The sequence below is a fragment of the Prinia subflava genome, chromosome 2, assembly GCF_021018805.1.
Source record: "Prinia subflava isolate CZ2003 ecotype Zambia chromosome 2, Cam_Psub_1.2, whole genome shotgun sequence".
NCBI classification, from domain to species: Eukaryota; Metazoa; Chordata; class Aves; order Passeriformes; family Cisticolidae; genus Prinia; species Prinia subflava.
The window spans coordinates 77,061,833-77,082,949 of record NC_086248.1 but is presented as its reverse complement, the minus strand read 5'-3'; the positions used below and the strand labels follow the sequence as shown (position 1 = coordinate 77,082,949).

The following is a 21,117-nucleotide window of genomic DNA, read 5'->3' as shown; positions in this document are numbered from 1 at the left end:
TGAAAAGCTGATCTCTTTTCATTTGATATAAAAGAATGGCCAAAGGATGAAAGGAACAAAAAGCCAGAAGGAATGATGAAGCTGCATGAAAGCAGGGACCAGGCAGAAAGCACGTGTCAGCTCTAACACAAGAGAAGGATGGGATGGTTAGAAGTTTAAGGCTAACGACCAACCTTCCCCACCCCAATCAGCAATCTCAGTAAAGCAGGATTTTTCTCCTCTCCAGGGAGTAAATATCTCACTTTATGAAGGTTAGAAAATACTAACATATTCATTGAAAGTCACTTCTTTCATGCACTCAATATGTGCATGTAAAAGTTTGACAGTCTTTTATGGTATCCACCTCTTAATGGGAGAGACAGCCCGGTGTATCTCTAAGTTTTCCAATGGATGCTGGGAAGTTTTGTTTATTAACTTATTGCAGTATTTGAAGTGTAAACTGATTTTCTCATTATTTAGATGTATCCAAAGCTTTCACATTCTGGGTACTGACAAGATGTAACTGGCTAGAAGTCTTACTAAGCAACACATTTACACCTTGGGGAAATATCTTTTCATGGTATATACTGGAAGTGCTAATTGACTTTTATTTCCTAATAACTGTTGAAACTAATAAGCTTGGAAAAGCTGGTGATTTTAAAGAACTGTAAATTAGACATTAAAACATCTCTCAGACTGTCAAGCCTATATGTGAAAATCTTAAAAAAGAAATTTTTAAGCTCTTGTCCTCTGAAATGAATTAATGAAGTCATCAATAAGTCAATCATAAATGTCCTAATGTAGGATGTGCAGAACCTAGTAACATCATATGTGTAATTACTACTACTTCAAGTCATTAGGAAAGTAAAGCAATTGCCTTTTTCTGCATCAGCAGAATGGTAGTTTGGAAAAAAATATCTGAGCTGCAGCTAACATTTAGGATGTTTGACATTATGCCTCAGGAGCTGGACTTTTTAAAAATGATCTGACAGTCTCTTCCCTCACCTTTCCATTCACACATTCACACAGTTTTTTAACACATCAACTGATTGATTATGCACAGAAGCACAAATTAAAGTCATCACAAGTTCTAAAAAAACAAGCAGATGGACAAAGGAACGGTACCTGGTAAGTATCAAAGGGGAAGATGGATATAAGAATTCATAATGTATTAGGTAGCAGAGAATTCACCAAGATATCCACCTTAAAAATGATTCTTTTTTTTTCAGTGAGTGCTTGTGTGTTTTCCAGATATCACAATCAATTGACCACACAAATCCCTGGGAAACCACTCTATGGTTTCCAGCAACCAAGAGAAATCATTGTAATGTCAAGCCTGCCTAACACAGAGTCAAAATAGATCCTTTCTTCAAAAGTTCACAGACTCACAGACTGTGCTGAGTTGGAAGGGACCCACAAGGCTCATCAAGTCCAACTCCTTCCCCTGCACAGAATCATCCTGAAGAGTCACACCATGAGCCCGACAGTATTGTCCAAACACTTGAGCTCTGTCAGGCTGGTGCTGTGACCACTTCCCTGGGGAGCCCAAACACCCTCTGGGTGAAGAATCTTTTCCTAATATCCAACCTAAAGCTCCCCTGACACAACTTCAGGCCATTCCCCTTGGGTCCTGTCTCTGGTCACCAGAGAGCAGAGATCAGTGCCTGCCCCTCCTCTTCTCCTCATGAGGAAGGTGTAACTGCAGTGAGGCCTACCCTCAGTCTCCTCCAGGCTGAACAGACCAAGTGACCTCAGCCATTCCTCATATGGCTGCTCCTCAAGGCCCTTCACTGTCTTTGTTGCCCTCCTTGGGACACTCAAATCACTTTCTCTCTTTCTTACATTTTGTCACCCAAACCTGCCCCAGCACTGGAGGTGAGGCTGCCCCAGCTCAGAGCAGAGCAGGACAATCCCCTCCCTTGCCTGGCTGGCCGTGCTGTGCCTGATGCCCCCAGGACAGGGTTTTCCCTCCTGGCTGCCAGGGCACTGCTGGCTCATGTTCACCTTGCCACTGACCAGGAGCCCCAGGTCCCTTTCTGTGGCTCTGCTCTCCAGCATCTCATTCCCCAGCCTGTCCATACACCCAGGGTTAGCTGTCCCAGGTGCAGAATCTGGCACTTTCCCTTGTTGAACTTCATACAGTTGGTGATGGCCCAGCTCTCTGATTTGTCAAGGTCTCTCTGCAGATTCTCTCTGCCCTCAAGGGGCTCAACAGCTCCTCCCAGTTTCATATCCTCTGTGAACTTGCTCTGTTCCCCTTCCAGTCCTGTGTCCAGGTCATTCAGGAAGACGATGCAGAGCACAGGGCCAAGAATGGAGCCCTATGGAACCCCACCAGTGACAGGTCCCCAGTCTGATGTCACCCCGTTCACTGTAACCCTTTGTGCCTGACCCGTGAGCCAGTTGCTCACTCATCACCTAACACTGTTATCCAGCCATGTGCTGGACACTTTGTCCAGAAAGATCCCGTGACAGTAACCAAAGCTTTACAGATATCCAAAAAGGTTACATCAACTGGTTTCCCTTGATCAGCTGGGCAGGGTACCTTGTCATAAAAGGAAATCAAATTTGATAAGCAGGACTTCCTTGTTCTTGTCCTAGAGGTGATAAAAGTTTCTTTTAAAAGGCATTAGAAAAAGAATAATGAAATTTAGGATTGGGAATTAAAAGAACAGAAGGAAAACAAAGAGAAGGTAAGACTCCCTTACTGCACCCCTTTTTTCCCTTCCAAAGAAAACCCAACCCAAACCCTAAAATGTACAGGTGACAGTATCTGTGCCAAGAAACAGTGTAGGGAACTTTACTATCCCACAAGGCCACTTAAAATGGTGACAACAGGAAATATGATTGGGACCCACGCTCTTATAGAAAGGGACAGTTTCACCATATTAAACTGGGCTGCATTTCATTCACTCCATAGGTTCTGACTCATTCAAAAGACATTAGCACTGACAAAGCTGACTGCTGACTGTTCTCATATTCAGAGTTCGTAATTAGAGTGGAGGTGGTAGATTATAAAAGCAGGGAAAAGGCATAGCAAGACCAAAAAACAGAGTAAAAGGTAAAGGTGGCCAATGGAGTTAAAAAAAGGGGATGGAAAGCAAATTAGACTTTTCATGCTGCCAAAGCGATAAAACAGTGAGAGTCTGGAAAATAAGAGAGAAAAGAAAATTGGTGAAGTTCAATCAGGAATGGAAAGGAAATGACCCAGTACAAATAAAATGAGGCACAGAGCACAGATAAAGAGAGCTACATGGGAAGGAATTAAAGAGTGGAAAGAGTGTCCCTGCACTGAGGACATCAGGAGATCTCAGCTTACTAAAAGTGAACAGTAAAAACAAGAAGGAGTGGGAAAGAGAAAATGAGGGGAGCAACTAGATGTTAAACCTGAAGGACTGAAAGAACACTTACTATTTCAATATTCTGGTAAACTTGAGAGGAAATACTGCAATGAAGTAAGCTGAATTGGCAAGATCTGAATGTGCACAGAAAGGATGCCAAGCAATGAGTCCAAAGAACTCCAGGATCCGTGTACATTGGAATGATGGCATGACTTGTAAGATGATCTACTCAGTGCTAGATATACCAGCACATACTCCTTTGAGTTTTCCACTAAGTAACCCTGACTGTAAAGTATATTTAAAAAGACAAGTCAGGCACAATTAGTTTAAGAGCACCATAATCCTGTAGAGTGATCAGATGCAAGCAAGCAGTAAAGTAACAGAATTAAGTCCATTTTCAGTTTATGCTCTGAAGTCTATAGGTCTAATATCACATCTAATGTGTAAATGCAAGTTTTAAAGTAATTTCAGAACAAACCTGAAGTACTTTTGACTAATATTTCATTAATGGTCTATGCTGTTGGCACACATAGGCATACACACCAGAATCACTTTTAACAGCATTTTTTTGATATCAGTATCTTTCCCAATGGACAACTCTTTCAGGACTACATATCTCATTGATGCTTCTATATATCACTAATGTTCTTTCTCCCAGCTAGACCCCTATTTAAAGGTGTCCTAGTTCACAACTAAGCTAGACATCCAAATTTCTAAAGGATTATTTTTGCTTATGAAACTATGTTTTAGAGTCATAATAGATTTTGCAAAGCCTTAGCTCCATTCTGGGCACTGTAGCACCCCATACAACGAGATCTGTTACATTTGTATGTTATTTTCCCCTAGAACTGACATCCAAGGTAATGAAAGCACTTTCCCAGCCACCAAGGATGTCATAAGCATTATCAGTAATGTAGTTGATTGCACTATTTGCAGAGAATATTCACCCATTTACAGTAAAGAAATAGACAGACCGCCTCAGAGAGCAGGACAGGACTATTGGAAATGGGGGTTCTAATAGAGCTATCGTGTCCCATTTCACTTCTAATCACTGTGGTGTCTTCCTGGGCTTCAGCAGGGTTTCTAAGATGCTAACCCCTTGAAGCTTAATAGGCATATAGATTCTCACTAGCCAGCAAAATTAGATGACAGAATAATTTTCTACCAATTTTTCCTTGTGCTTGTATTTATCTCAATGTAATTTCGCACAGTATCAAATGGTATTATGGTAAACATGAGCTTCTGTTTTTAACAGATGTTTAGTGACTCATCCAGTCATCTTTAAGTCTTGCAACCCTATGCATTGTTTGATTCATCTCCCTTTGCATATTTTAGTATTGTTCTCACTGAATCTCTGTCTTTTAAAATGTTTTCTACAGTCTTATAAATTGCATCTTTTTTCCCCCCCCTTATCCTTTAGGATATCCTTTAACTGCCTTTTTAATTTCTTGTGGAGATTCAAGATTACAATAGTAAGGACAAATAAACCTCCCCTTGAGCTAGACAGAAAAACAAAGCCTTGCTTTATGTTATCTGCATACCTTTTAAGTAAAGCAGACACACATGTGAAGAAGCTATGAGCACTAGTGTCAAATATAATTTATTGCTTAAATGTAGTTTTAGAGCACGGAAGAAGTGTCATTAAGAAGAGTTAAGATAAAAAGAAGGAAGAAAAGTGAATGACCAAGTAGACTGGAAGAAAAGGTGAATTAATAGGGTGTGCAAAAAATTGGCAGCTATGGGGTAAACTAAGGAGGTTTCTTGAGAAAACAGCTCAAGGGAAGAGGCAATCACAGCACAACAACAGGTGTCTGAAAGTCCCCCTCATTTTCTCAGAGAACACACGCTGGCTTGAACAACTCTCCAGTCTTAACCATGAAAACCAAAAGGTGGAGAGAATAAAAGTATCAGCTACACTGGAACTTTCCCCAGAGTGAGGGGATCACACTGAATCACACGGTTATGACCCTCTAAAGAGAGTGGAAGAAGGAGACACTGCCAGTTCCATGCTTTCCTCCTGCAGCCAACAGTCTCTATTTCACTTCTGCAGCTGTTCCTACTGGTTGGAGTCTACTTCCATCCTTCGTGTTTGCTTATTTATCTCAATATTTATTTTTGCCTTTATTCCTCTTCCTATACCTACATAAGTTTTACATTACATTGTACCACAGTATGGTAAAAAAAATTTTTTGTTTGTTTGTTTTGCTGGGGGGTTGGGTGGGGTTTTTTTTGGGGGGGGGGAGTTGTTTGGATTTTTTTTTAAATAAAATGTGCAATGAGTTAACAAAAAATGAACAGGAAAAAAAAAAGAACAGAATATTCCACAGGAGGGGGAAGAATGTAAGAATAAGACATTAAAAAAATCTGAAAAATAGAGGCAGAAACTCTTACCACAACTGGCTAACTGCAAAGTATGCATGCTTAACATTATGATGTTAAATGTTTATAGTTTCTTAATAGTCAGTGGTTCAGCTTTTCTAACACTACATAAAGAATCATATTCAAATGACTTCACTGGAAGCTGTGAAGAAATACTTTAAAGGAAAATATGACTTCATTACATGAAATAGTAAAAAACAATACAACGATTTTGGAGTTTTCTTGACTTCTAACCAAAAAGCTATACTTCTCTATATATAATTATGTGCATGTGAGAGTATGTACACATATGTATTCTGTTTGAATATATATGCATACCAGTCCCTCGCATATACAAATATTTATGTTTATATAAAATGCATAACATGAGTTTGTAATGGATAAGATAAACAGTGGCAAAACCATGAGGGAGCTATGCAAGTCATCCTAACTGAGGAATATTAAGCCGTAAAATGGCATCATTCATCCTGTATTCTATATATATTTTAGCAATATATTCCTATAAAAATGTTAAAAAGAGTTTTACAAATTTTATTAGCATTATTTTTCATATCCATCTGCCTGTAGAAACAGGCTCCTTTAGTACTAAGATTCCAACTGTAGAGGGCCCTGAGGGAGAGGAATAGTAGAATATTTTTTTAAAACCTTTCAAATTATGCAAAGCAGATTTCCAACGTATAAAAAGTGTCATAAGCCGAAAGTCTGCTGTGAGCTAAAAGCATGTGCCAATGGAAATCAAGGATTCTTTCCTTAGAGCATAAAGTTTCCATTTTCGTTCCTTAGATTTTCAAGATATCTCTAACTGGCACCAGCGCTGAACTGCGCCCAGACCTGCTCTTCAACAAACCTGACTTTTAGCACCTCTTGCACACATTCGGAGAAGAGAAAACCAGAAAAAAACAACAACGAAATTCCCCTTGCAAGTTGTACTAAAAACGGCACGACTTGATATTCTTTAGAGGTCTGGCATGTAAATTCCCTCCATTTCAGTCCCTTTGGGACAAGAGCAGGGGAGTTGATTGAAGTGGCTACAGATGTACACAACTGGTAAAGGATCACATGATTGCCTAATACTTCACACAGTGTGACACACAAGTACCATGAGTGACTATTCCAGGACTCAGACTGGCTGAAGGGAAACTGCACTCAGTGGTACTTGGGAACAGCCCCACAGGAAGCTTATTGCACAACCTGACTTCAAATTTGCCCTCCCACGTTTAGGCCACCAATACCTATTGTAACTAACATAAACAAAGGCCTGAGTTTTATTTTATACTCATGGAAATGGAAACAAGTGTTTTAGCAATACATTTTGCAATTCTGGCTTTGTGAAAATGAGTCAAGATTGTTAGAGAAGGGCAGTTTCTGATGATTGTCTCAAAATGCCTGGAAAATCTTATTTCTCCATGGGCAAGAAAAAAACCATTCTAAGCCTAATACAGAAAGTTATTCTTCTCTAGCCACTTAGAAGAAAGAGAGGACCTCTAAAACAAGGGGAAAGCCTCATGTGATGGAATTTAAGAACATACAATATGCATTTAAGAGAATTGTCTTTCAACAACATGTTTTTAAACATGAATAACTTCGGTAATAATTCATCCTTAAAAATAATCAGTTTGATTTTATTAATATTTTACTTTCAGCTGCGATAATTTTATTATATATAGAGATTCAATATCAGTAGGGTGACTAGATTTGAACTACCATGTAAGCCTACCATGTAATCTACAAGCAGATTGAAAATTGAGAAAAGTCCACTGGTTTATATTGAAAAAAATGTTAGAGAAAGATTTAGTTGATATAGTCAAATTTATTGATAAAGCTAAATAATATATGTCCCTTAATGAAAAAAAATTAAAAATTAATGCAAAGCTAAATAAAGATGTACTTGTGCATTTGAATTGCATCATCCTCCCAATAAATTTTTTTTGTTGCAATGAAATTAAGATGACATGAAGCGGAAGCAAAATACAGATATCTGCACACATATCAAACTTGATAGACAAAGATCAGAAATGTATATCTAGAGTAATTTTAGTTACTTTTATAAGTACTCAGAGGAAGTTAAGTCAGGAATACTCTTTGCACATACAAAGCCTTGCATTACATTTTGCTTAAATTTGCCCAAATTTCTGGGTGTAAGTCTATGTGTACATGCTGCCAGATCAGCAGTTTGTAAGTGGGAGGCTGAAGCGAGCCAAAATTTCAGTGTTATCTATTCCAAACTTTTCTGGTACATTAGCAACCATCTTCTGGCTGCAAACAATACCATACTGTATGTGTCATACTGTTAGTATTATGCTTTAATTTCAGATGGAAAACTGCCTCCCAAAATAGAGCAGAGAGTGAATTAAAAAAACGTCATCATACCAGAACTGTGAGAAACTAGAAAAGACAGAGAACCATATTTCCAGGTTCCTTGGATATATCACAACATATGGTCTAGAGAACATTTTATATTTAAAACCTCTTCAAAATATTCAATTGTCATTCATAAGAAGACTCTTCTAGTCCTCTTCTGAGGACTAGAGTTTAATCTCATTTTGTTTTTATTATTGGCATGAATCCACATTTTTCAGCAGTATCTAAGGTAAGAAATTTATCTAAGAAGTACCCTTTGTTTTCTGGTCTCTATTGAAATGGTCAGGAAGCTTCCTCCATGCAACCTCCAACTTTTTGAATTTGGGAGAGTTGTGTTACTGAGAGGATTGATTGTACAAAATTTCAATGTTTAGATTAAAACCAGAGTTTTCCCCATCTCAGATACTTTTCTATTTCAAGATTTAAATGACTACCTTTTTACACCACGGGGAAGAAGGATTTCAAACCGTGAGTATTTTAGTTTTTATTTTCAAACATCAAAATCTACCTCAAGCTCACATTAGTTTCACTGCCATCCATCATAACCCTGCCATTTTAAAACTATGTAACTCAGGTAGTTATAGGATAATAAGTTATACTTTAGAATACTGTTCTAAAAGGACCATACAGATTTCTAGTACAAACAAGCTCTCACGGTTGCAATGCAATGTTGCTTTCAAATATTTAACCTATGAGATAATATGAATAACATGGTACCTTTAATTACCATAGTTAAAGCAGTAGTCAACTTTGAGAAAAATCTTGGTCACAAACCAGTCCTGATTTCTGGAATACCAAAACTGTAATTCTAAATTTCCTTATATTCCATGTAATATCACTTCAATTATCCTGCTTTCCTCTCAGTCTGTACAAACTGATTACCAACTGCTTTCGGCTGCATTGTGAGAGAAAGAGAAAGTGACCTTAACACACCCATAGCAGCCACATGAGGATCATGCTAAAGTTAGGAAAGTCTCCCAGTGCAACAGGAGCAGAGGCTAGCCTGAATGTCATTGTCATGGTCTGTTGAATGGCATCACTCATACAACTTGTATGGCATCTAGAGAACAAACCCAGCATAGAGGTATCCTATTCTGAAGGAATACTTCTCCCTTACCAAATTTTGGTTAATGTCCAGGCTCCAGTAAGGCTAAAACAAAAGCACAGGTTAAACCATCTTATATTTGCTCTAAGCTTGGACCTTGCTCTCTGCACTAAATCCCAATGCTGTGCTGCTCCAGTCTGTAATTTAAGAGTGAGACATCAATCCATTGTGCTATGTATCTTTTAGTTCTACAAATGCTATAAATTCCTACTATTTTGCAAACAAAATTAGAATAATAGGATGAACTGGAGGTTGTTTTCTTGAACGGGTTTTATATGTCAAATCTATTATAAAGTGCTCCTTAACTGGGACTTAGTATAAAAGCAGTGGAACAAAAGAGGGAAAACACTTTCATGAGCTTCATCCAGTACATAAAATTCACAATTATACTTTCTGCACATTTCGATAGTCATACAATGCATGAGGGGTTGAAATTACTTTTGAATACAATGTGTTTTGAAATAAAGTGTTCTTCAGGTTAGGATGTATTTCCATATATGCTGCAAAAATACAAGGAAAATTGGTTTACTTAGAAATAATAAACCAGTTCACTGAATCAGTCCATCTTGATGACACTGATGCTATCTAGCCATGAGGTTGATGTATGAAAATTTCTTTATCCAGAAAAGAATTCAGGTTCATGCATAAACATAAGTATTTGAATATGAACCAAGCAGGTTAAGCATGGGCTAATTATGCATGTTCCTGTGCAGAAGAGCAATATTCCTTTCATTGGTGGAGGACCTAATATAAACAGCAGAAATGCCAGAGTTTTCTGAAAGGAGGGAAACAAAGGAGTGAGTTGCAGGTTACCTGCAGTAAGAGCACTAAGTAAAAGATGTATGAGTTTGAAGTTACCCTTGAATGAAACACAGAAATGGGTACAGAATGACGTTAAGAACTCTCTTTCAGAATTTCGTGCTCTTATTTATTGTGGAAGACATCGAACTCAGGAGAAGAGCTTTGGTCCTTTAGAGGAAGTTCAGATATTGGCATAACGTGACTGTTTTGTCCTGAGCTTTTGATGTTTCTGTGATGAGAAAAGAGTTTCATGCCACATCCCCATAAACCCTGATGAAGTCAGGAGGAGATACAGAGGCTATAATCAGTCTTCCAAGTGAAAACAGGAGGGTTTTTTTACTGAACAATATATTACATTTGTTTTGATAATGAAAATATTATAGCTGCTGTTAGTATTTTGCATATTTAGTGGGACACCATATTTAGTATGTAAGAAAATGCAATGTCAAGAAATTGATTCTTCAGATAATTCCCCTTGACTATATTTTTACTATGACAATTCTACTTATCATTAAATAGGCTAAATATATGATTTGTAAATACTTCTGCCTTGATGTATTTTCTGCCAAAATGATTTCTAAAATTTTAGCAAAATAAAAAATAATTTCTCAGGTGGACTTCCATAGCACTTAAAAATGCACATGGAGTACAGAGTCACACCAAGTAAATTCAGGACAGTGTTAATGACAGTCTATGGAAATTAGTCTATCAATTCTTGATGAAGGAAAAATCCAGGGTAAAGAGGCACAAAGTGAGGCTGGGAAGAATGTATTCTAGTAGAATAATAACTCCCTGTGGACTGGCATGCACACTGAACAAAATTACTTATTTTAATTCTGACATATATTAGACATTCAGTCTCTTGCAAGTAACTAGTTATGGCCAAAGTATGCAATTCATAATTCATGCCATCATAAGAGAAAACCATCACGTCCACTGCAAAGATGCCATGGAGTTTCAGACCTGAAATGTGCTCTAGCTTTTAATAACTGCTGACTAGATTTAGCTTGATTCACTAGTGGCCTCAAAACTCCCTATTCAGACAGTATGCCATATAGAAATATGGCTGCTTGCACTTTCCTGCTCATTTTTCTATTAAGAGTACTAAGAAGATGGCTGTTTTAAAGCAGAATGAAGTTTGAAGCCCTTGTAGAAATACTAGAGCACTGGATAGAAGAATAAAACAAAACCCAACTGCATTAATAACATTTTTGCATTGTCTCGGTTTGGTATTTTGAAATCATAGGGTGTTGGTTTTTTTTAAATACATTCTCAGGCAAATCAGATCTGCACAGAAAATCAAAAAATTCACACTCCATACCCCAGAGGCTAGAATTACTTCCTTCTCAAATAAATAATTAGGCAGATTTACAAAATGCACATTATTTTCCCAAGTGAATGGAATGACTCCAAGCGATTAAATACATAATTAGGTTGTTTTTCTAAAATGCTTGTTATTTACCTGAGAGTCTCATTGCAGACTCCTGGTAAATACTGTCTCCCTGCTAGCAGTTATTACCAAAAACACCTCCATAATTTCCAGCCTTCCTCCAGCAGTGACATCAACAGCAGATATTTCTTGGAGGCACGGATCATGAAAAGCAAAATTTGGCAGTGACAGGCAGCCCATTTAACTGACAAGCTGAGCGTCCTTTGTACCTGCCATTGCACTCTTTCATTTCCCAAACACAGTAGAAAACAAACAAAAGAACTTTTTAGTACTTTAGTTCATGTTTTAGCTGGCCAGAAATTCTGTTGAAGACTGTGCCTATGCGTGCTTAGGTGCTTGCAAGGCTACAAAAGAAAAGAGAAAAAAAGCCCCAAGTTCCTATTAGCTGTCTCTACCTGGTAAGGATAATGAAGGGAACGTGTTTTTAATAATCAAGCCTTTGAGCCCTGCCCTCCATTTGACACAAGGTTCTCCTTCCCAAGCAGCTGTTTTGGGCCAAGTTATCACAGCATACCAGCCTTCACTTGTAACTACTCCCATTGCCTCTCCCTAGGGCACACATGGCCACGGCGCTGGCATTCAACACGTGAATGTGAATATTCCTGCTCACCAGGTGGGAAAGAAAAAGGTCAGGCAATGAGACCTAGCTTGTTCTCCTATGCAGCTGAGGGACAATACCAAATGCCCTTTTTTTAGTGATCACAGACAAAAAACTGACCCTCAGAAGCGACCCCTTTTCATTACTCCACCTCCAGAGTCAGTTTTCCTTATGCTTTCATCTGCCCAGAGGCCTCACTGCTTTGTGGTCCTTACAGGACAGATCAAGAGTGACTGGAATCTCAATCAGAATAAAATAGGGCAGGAGATGGAAAGGCACGACAAGGTGAGGGAGGGAAAAGAAAGACAAAAGGAGAAATGAAGAGCAAGAGAAAAATGTGGAAAAGAATCAGAGGGTGTGCCAGCAATATTTAGGGAACGGCAAATAAGGCAACAGAGATGGGCAGACAAAAAAGGGAATGGCAGTGAAGGACAGAATAGAAAACATACTTTACTTCCAAGAAACCAATAAATAAATAAACCATGAAAAGATATAATGTAGAATCAAGAGAGACATAATATTGGGGAAAAAATAAAGAAAAAGAACAAATAGAGGAAGAAATCACAAACACTAAGCAGGAGAATTTTATTTGGCACACCTTTGTCACTGTATTTCCAGTTGTGTCATTTGTCTGGTTTTTAACACCTTCAGCTAAGCTATTTATGTCTTCCACATAGGTTTTAGATTTTTATGTTTTATACATAAAACATAAAAATACATATGACTTCACAGTCACAACCAAGTGTCTTAAACGGGGGTGAGAATTTCTTCAGATTTCCAATCTGGTATTAATACAGTAAAACTCTGTCATGAATACTTTGGCTATTTCTGTAAAAGCCTAACAGTAAAAGCATTCTTGAAGCACTGATATCTCATGCAGTGTTAGCCACAAAGCTGAAAGTGGAGTAGCTGAGGTGTGCACCAAGTGGCAAGAACTGCACACTTTGCCAGATCATTGCTTTTATAGCAGTACCTCATTTTTTATGAGGTTTAAAAAGAGACATCTAGGGCAAAGGGGAACTGAGAAGAGAAGAAAACAGGTACTGACTGACAGGCAGACAGTGTGCTCACAGTCACCCACTAGGATGCTGATAGATGGTCTCAGTTTCAAATAAGACTGTTTCCTAACATTCTGATCTCTGTTACAAATAAATAGATCATAGGATGCGTCTTAGTGCTTCAGTCTAGGCCTGCTCAAGGCACTTAAGGCTTAACATTCCACACATTATGTAATTTTATGGATGTTGTTGTATTATGACTTATTATTTACTGTTGAAATTTATCCATGAGCATCTGTGGTGAGCAAGGTATGCAAAGGTATTAATGGGAAAGGTCTGAATATTCAGACTTAAATTGTGAATGAAGGACATGACTAACAAGGGTCTGTCAAGTTTCACTTCCACAGGTTTCAGAGATGGGAAAGTCTAGTAAGAATTTCATTCACCTGTATTCAAACAATGTATAAGTAAAATATACATTTATTTCACTGTCATACTCAGCTAACTGTGTCTCATGTGCTTTATTCCTACCTTGGCTATGAATCAGACTGAAGGGTGTACTAGGAAAGTCCTTTCTTAGAAGGTGTCCCTGATTCTGTCCAGCTGTGCTCGATACAATCACTACACTCTGCAAACTCCAGTGTTAGTTTTTTCACAGATATTTATGTGTTTATGTAAAAAAAAAAAAAAAAAAAAAAAAGCAGTAAACATAGGGATATTAAATTGCTCTGGCAAAGTCTATTGTCCTATTATTCTCATTGAAATAATGAGGCTACATTGGTTTTAAAATGGGAAAATGAAACATAAACACTTCTAACTAGCCCAAATTTAACAGGCATCAAAGCAAAAAAGGTTACTGCAACCATCCTAATAACTCCTTTATAAGAGCATATTAAAACTCGCCATCTGATTAAGCCTGTACATTTTCTATCTTAAAGAACCTAGACTTATTTCCAAATAAGACTACTCAGTTATCATACAGTGGCAAATTTCTATAAGCAACAGATAATTATAGTTAATAATTTCCATGCTTATAAGAAGGGAAGGACACAAGGCTACCAAATGACACTAGGTGACAGGATTTTTTTTAATATGAAAAAGGATTCCCCATGGGCCAGAATGAGAACATTGTTATTGCATGCAGACCTTTCATCAATCAACAGTTTCATTCACCATTATATTGGACTGTATTTGACCCAGATAAAAAATCAAAATCTCCTTCCTAAATTACACATCTTGTCTCCTTTCCCCCATTTATTTGTTGTCTTGAAATACATTTCTGGGGAGACAGAATTTATTGAGAAGCAGTTAGAACCATGTTACTTTTTATAACCCTCACTTGCACCTACATTGTGCAATCATTTGACACATCTGCTATATGGAGAACAAATCTGATTTAAGAGTTTTAATAAGACCTTGCATCAATAAATTATAACAGATTGGTGATTAGTAATATTATTTATATGCAATATTTTTGTACCCCTTATAATGCTGATGTCTGCTTCACAGGGATTAATTATTTTCATAATTTTGTCTAAGTAGTAATATAGAAAATGTCAAAAAGAAAATTAGATTTTCACTTCCCAGACACAGAAATTTAATTAAAGCCAACTCGTTGTTGAAGGGGAATGTCCTTAACTGGTTGTGTGATATGGCAGCAGCTCTACATGCTGCCATGTGGGAGACCAAGGCTCAGAAAGTCACTCAGGGAATATTAATCATGAGGCTTCAGAGACTAAACACATGCTAAATGTGCCACAGTTGGTCCCAGCAGGTTATTTATAGAGTATATAAATTAGCAGACAGCAATGATTTCTTATAAAGGCTGCTGCTTGCACAGCCCACCTCAGGGATGGCGTTATACTGAAAGAAACCCTCTGCTTGGATAAAAACTGATCCATTAGGAAATCTCTAATTATCCAAACATGAAAGGTCAGCTTCGCTGCATGCTGCATGAGTGTAACATAAAGACCTGGAACAAATTCCAGCTGTAAAAATCAACATCTTCTTCAGTCTCTTGGACATTTTTAGGACAAACATGTGCTTCCAATCTGTGCAAGAACAGTCCACATATAAACTACTAAACTACTGTCATGGAAAGCTAGATTCCCAGCTTTATGAGAGAAACTGGAGACATTATTTACTCGTTTTACCTACCCTTACTCTTTAGATCTTTCTTGTTTCTTGCCTTGAAGAGTCACCAACACTTTTTAATTCCCAACCTCTTCCATCTCTCAGTTCCCTCCCTTAATGACTCTTCTTTCCACTGTTCCCTCTATTATTATTCCTTCCTTCTATTCATCTCAATTGTTCCCATCTTTCACCCTGACTTCCTCATGAGCATTAACTATTGATGGACTACAATGGGAGCACCGAGCAAGGCCTTTCAGGACTTGGAACACCATCCATGGACAACTAAGCTGGCTCAAAATATATCTGCAGCCATGAATGAACACAAAAGTTCCTTTTTCAGAAGCTGACCCTACTTTCTTAAAAAATATATCTTGAATTAAAAACCCATCCAAGCAGTTCAGTGTAAAGTTGGTGACTAACAAAACCATATGACTTGATTTTACTGTTCACGTATGTGATGATTTCTCTCAATCCGATGGCAACTTAAAAATGACTTGTCAACCAAATGCCCACACAAACTAATCATTGCAAGGTAAACAAGCATGGGCTTTCAGTCAGAACAAATACCTTTCATTTCCAAAGACAAAGTCACAGCTTTCACTGACTCCAGCAGAGACATAAATTCACTTCTGTTTCAGCTGGACATAGAAGTGGTGGCAGACAGATAGATCCCTCCGCACACACTTCTGCCACTGCTCCAGAATGTTTGTTCTACGTTGACACAGGCCAACTCATTTCATAGGACAAGAAGTGTGCTTTGAAAGTTAATTTCTAGCTCTTTTTAAAGTCAATTAATTTCTGTGCAAGATTTTTTCATTACCTCTTGTCCTTCATTATTGCTAACCAGATTAAGCCTATGTGCAATGTCATCTCTATGCAATTTACAAGTGAAATATATTACAATGGAAGGACTAGTGAGAGATAAGGGAGAAAAACACCTATGGGTAAGACATCTCCTGCAGAATTTAATTATGGCCATTCAGATTTCTGTATCACATTGTATGATTTCACTGTAGTTGTTCCCAGAGAAGAATCCAATGCCTGCTTCAAATATACCATGGGATCAAGCTCTGCTTGTTTTGAAGATTTGGAGGCTGTTTAGATAAGAAGTTGGCAATCAGTAGCCACTGAAACACCACCAAGACTTGAGGAAACAAACTTCAGATGTCACTGCTTGAACTACAGTCAACACTGAAAATGGAAATGAAAGAGCTACTGTGACTTCTAACTATGTCCTTTGAGCTAGTCTCATGAGCTTGTGCTAGTACAGGAACATAAAAAAGCACTTGATACACTATTAGTTCATGTTTATTTTATGACCACAGTGAGAGGAGAATGCAGAAGACCATAAAAAATTCTTCAGGAAATTTTTACTCTCAACTAATCCTTGAGAGTAAAATCTGGTTTATCTATATGTTTTTGGCTCCCTTCTCTGTCAAAGCCTGCTTCTGTATGCTCAGATATTTCATACTAACAAAAAGAAATTACAAAAAGTTTTCTGCTGCCAAGAATTTAACAGCTCCTAAATATTAAACTTGAAGAGCACTTTGCATTAATTCCTAAATCTGCAAACGTGTGTTTCAATCCCTTTTATTTTACTCCTCTAATAATCACTCCCATTTCCTGAATTTTGTGATTTCCTAGGGTATCTCAAATATGTTTAAACAGCGTTATTGGAGAACACAGACTTCAGAAACTGTTGACATATTGAGGCTTTACACCAGGAAACTCTTATTTCTTGTACCAACTAGTTCACTTTAGGTCCCACCAAACTGTGCATGCTTCTGCATTACATTCTTGAGAAGGTTCTGTTCCTAGAACACTGACCTTCACTTTAAACCACCTTGCACACACACACCTTCTGAAATTTATTGGAGCTTTTGTCTGTAACAGGAAAGATTCAAACACACTATTTGGCATGGCCAAATCACAGTTTTCCTCCTCCCTTCTACTTGCAAACTTTGCTTAAGCTGTTCATTCTCCCCTTTTCTACAAGGGTACTAGGATTTTGAAAGATGATTCAGAGATTCATGACTGCATTGACATAACAATTTGTACAATAACAATTACATGTCATTGTACAAATAGCATGTAATGTAGATAGAAAATTTAATTTAACCCTAGAAGCTTTCCTTCAGTGGAACGTGGTTTTTGAGGCAGTTTATTATACTTTAAAGCTTTAGTCCTTTTTATTAGCAGTTCCATACACAAATTGGTGTAATTCTCCTTATTCATTTATATATCTGTGGCAAAATCAGATTATTTCCAGCTACAACAGTGTTTTACAGTCATCAGGAGAACTGCTTCTTTTATCTGGATTCCTTTAAAACACATCATGCACATGATTACTCAGAAGAAATAAAGTGATGCAAAGGTATTTTTGCAAAGTGTCCACAAGAGTGTAAAACCTTTCCTTTCCTTGGTATCACCAACTTTTCTACTACCAAAGAACTGTAGAAGTCTCTTTTACACTGGGGACCAAGATTCATAATGCTCTAATGCTATTTTAAAAGTGCAACTCTGTTCATAAGAGCAGAATGAGTTTAAGGGGTAATACATTTTTTATTTGTATACAATTCCTTCTTTGAGCTAATGCTATAAGATTCTTTTCCCTGCACAGTAACGAAATAACCATAAATGATCTTTCATGCATATGCAAATCCATCCCTCTAAGCACCTTATTAATTATTTCAAAGATACTTGGAGGTCACCACTCATGGAAATTTCTATGCATGAAGCCTCATTAATACAAGACACCACACAGAGAGATGGGATAGATTTTTGTTGCTATTTAACAAGGGCAGAGAGTATAATCTGTAACATTTACTTTTTTATTTTAATGACCAATGAAATTTGCCCAGCTCCTCTCTGCAAGCGCTTGCTCTGAGCTGATGCAGTGGGTTTGAGCTGCTGCCACACTCCTGTGAGCAGCTCATCCTGTCAAGGCAGCAGTGACTGCGCTCAGAGCTCTGGTCCTCGGCGCTGCTGCTCTCAGCTGGAGCGCTGCTGCCTGCCACTCGATCAGCAGCTGAACACTAAGGAATTCATGTTGTTCTTCCAAAAATCACAGCAATGACACATTCTGTTTTGGAACAAAGGGAAGCTATGGCACTACTGAGGTGATATATCTTAGCTCATCAGCTGAGATGATAGCTTTCTTTTGAACACTTCTTATCTCCTGCTTAATTAGGCCCCACAACAGAAATCAAAGCAAAGCAAGGATATGACTATACAAAACACCTGAATGCAATGAAAAAATCTATCCTCTGGCACATCTGTGTCAGGAGGCAAGAAATTAAACCTACTTGAGAAGCCCTGTTTATCTGAAATCCCTAGATCCTTTCCAGCTCAAGTTATACACTTGTGATGATAACACTGATCTCGTCTGTCACAGTGACCCTTTGCTGTAGCAGCTGCTGTTTATTTTTATTCTGTTGTGTGTGTGGGGCTTTCACCTCTAGTTTGATCCAATAAAAGATATAAAAAACTTGCTATGTTGGTACATTCCCTTGATAAAAATCGGGAACAGTGAGTCAAATGTTAATGGAAACTGCAGGCTATGTTCATTATGTTAGCTCTATTTTTGAAAAACACTAGAATGAACAGAACTAATTGGAACTGCCAACAATTTAAATATGCTTAATTAAAAAATCAAACCCTCCTGTACATTTGAGGGCAATGTGTGCACGTATGCCTTGAAGAAATGTGCTAGTTTTTAAGTAAATCTACTCTTACATGAAAATAAGCAAATAACTTTTAAAAAACCCAGGCCTCAAACTCTGAGACATCATAAAGACTATTTCAGATTCGGTGTTTAAAAATACATGTATAGATGCACTCTTTTGAGCTGTCTGTGCAACCTGGTTAGCTACCATAACACAAATCTCATCAAGAGTGAACACGATTTCGTTTGGTATTCCTTTTAGGAGAAGGTTCAAACGAACCTCTATCTTTTCAATAAAGCTTAGACCTAACATTTTTTTACTTTGAGTCATTCTCTATTAGATTTAACTTCTATTAAACCCACATTGCCAGAATAAGAAAGGTTTCTTTTCTTGGCATGTCCCATAGTGTTTATTCCTGTCAAGGAGAATTTATTTGAGGTTTCATTGAGGTAATTAGAAAAAGCTGTGCCAAATAGTGCTTTATCATACCCAAATGTAAATACAAACTGCAAATTACAGTTGCAAAATGAAGATTGTGAACTTTAGACTGTAAAAATGCCATCTTATGCTATTCAGTAGCAGTACCATGATAAGTGGAAAAGAAAATCATGTGATGTTGTTGTGAAAACTTCTTAACTGAATTCATTGATGATGAGAGCTGCTGCATCCATAGCCATGAAGGAGGCTAAAACGCTTGGATGTGAACAGGAGGAAGGAGTTGGCAGTGCAGGCATGCCTCCTTCTCACAGGTATGATGAAACTCAGTCTCATGACTTTCTCAAAGAACAAAAATTAATCATTAGTTCCTAACTCAAGTATAACTTAATACTAGAGACAACCAAATGATCTGTGTATCAGAAAGTTAGGTTCAGATAGCTGCAGAAATGAACCAGTGAAGTTACAACCGTCCTGCTTAGATTCTTCATTCTGCAAAGCACCTTGAAAGAGAATACTTCCAAGTGCTTTTTCTTTTGTGCCAAACTGCTAACATAACAGAGAAAACTGATGGAGATACCGATCAACAAGAGAGAGAAGTATTACAATTGTATTACTATTACTACTGCTATCAGAACTGCTTTAAGGAATAGTATTTTGAAAACAACTTTCCAACTTGGGGAATTCTGAAACTTGGAGATTAACAATATTTGAGTTTTCCCATATTTAGCTATTGTAACACTTAGAGTATAACACAGCTGAGGCTAGACTGGTAGCAGTAGCTTCTTTTCTGTTCCCTCAGCTGATCTCTATCTCACTTCAACAGCAGAGGTTCACCCATCCTATATGCATCCTCCACAGCATCCCTTTCTTAAGGCAAAACCATGCCTTCCTTGCCATTCCAAGACTGAAATTGCAACCCTGAGCATCCCAGCACCATCTTCTTGCATATTCTCCTCATCCCATCCCTACTCTGCTTCCACTGTTCAATTCCCATAATGTTCAACTTCAGCAAACAGAAAAGTGGAGAAGACTCGCTAGCAGCTGCCAGTCAGGGGTAAAAACTTCTGAAAACATCTTAGTCTCCTCTCTGAGAAAAAAGAACTTCTGAACTGAACAAGTGGAGTAGAAGACATGGCAAAATCTTAATAAAAGTTTAGTGCAGCATGACTAGCAATGGGTTTACAGACAGAAGAGGAAGAAGGGTCATTAGTTTGACATATCAGCCTGAACTGGAGGAAGCTCTGTGACACCAGCCACAGCAGCATGGGGGCCCATGAGGAGGAGAAAGATGAGCTGCCTGCTGCACCACTGGAGTAACTGATTAACCTAAGGAGCTAACAGAAGAAAATGGAAGAAAATCAATTAAAAAGGGGGAAAAGGAAGGATTCTACTCAAGCAGTTTATTAATTTTCACGGGAGCAGCAAATGGATTAACTTCTAGAGAGGCAAGGAAGGAGGCTGAGAGTACAGATTGACCTCACAGTATTATGCTAATGTAAAGGTCAAGGAAAGAACACTGGGTATAAAGATCCTGTTCAGTTTCTCATGACAAGTTTTCCTACACAACCTTAAAAATTATTTTGTGTAGGATGACATCAGTGTGTAAGTGTAGTAGCTGTTTAGGGGGAAGTAAAGTAAGACCTGGCAACACAGCACGTAAACAGGAATTCTAGTGAAATGTGAAGAAACATTGCTTGCTTGAAGAAATTCAAAAGAAATAATTTAAAATATTTCTTACTACTGTACTTTCAATATCCTCAAGGCATGTTCTCAGATTAAATAGATGCCATAGATGCCACTCTACTAAGCGCTTTTGTCAATTTTTCTCCCATCTAGTGGGATTTGAAACTTATTTATCAGCCATTCAGG

At 37.9% G+C, this 21,117-nt stretch overlaps 1 protein-coding gene across 2 annotated transcripts in view; it reads right to left on the bottom strand.

The window, feature by feature from the left end:
* PRKN (parkin RBR E3 ubiquitin protein ligase) overlaps positions 1-21,117 on the bottom strand; it is a 685,495-nt gene that overhangs the window by 252,419 nt on the left and 411,959 nt on the right. The gene's annotated exons all lie outside the window — the stretch shown is intronic.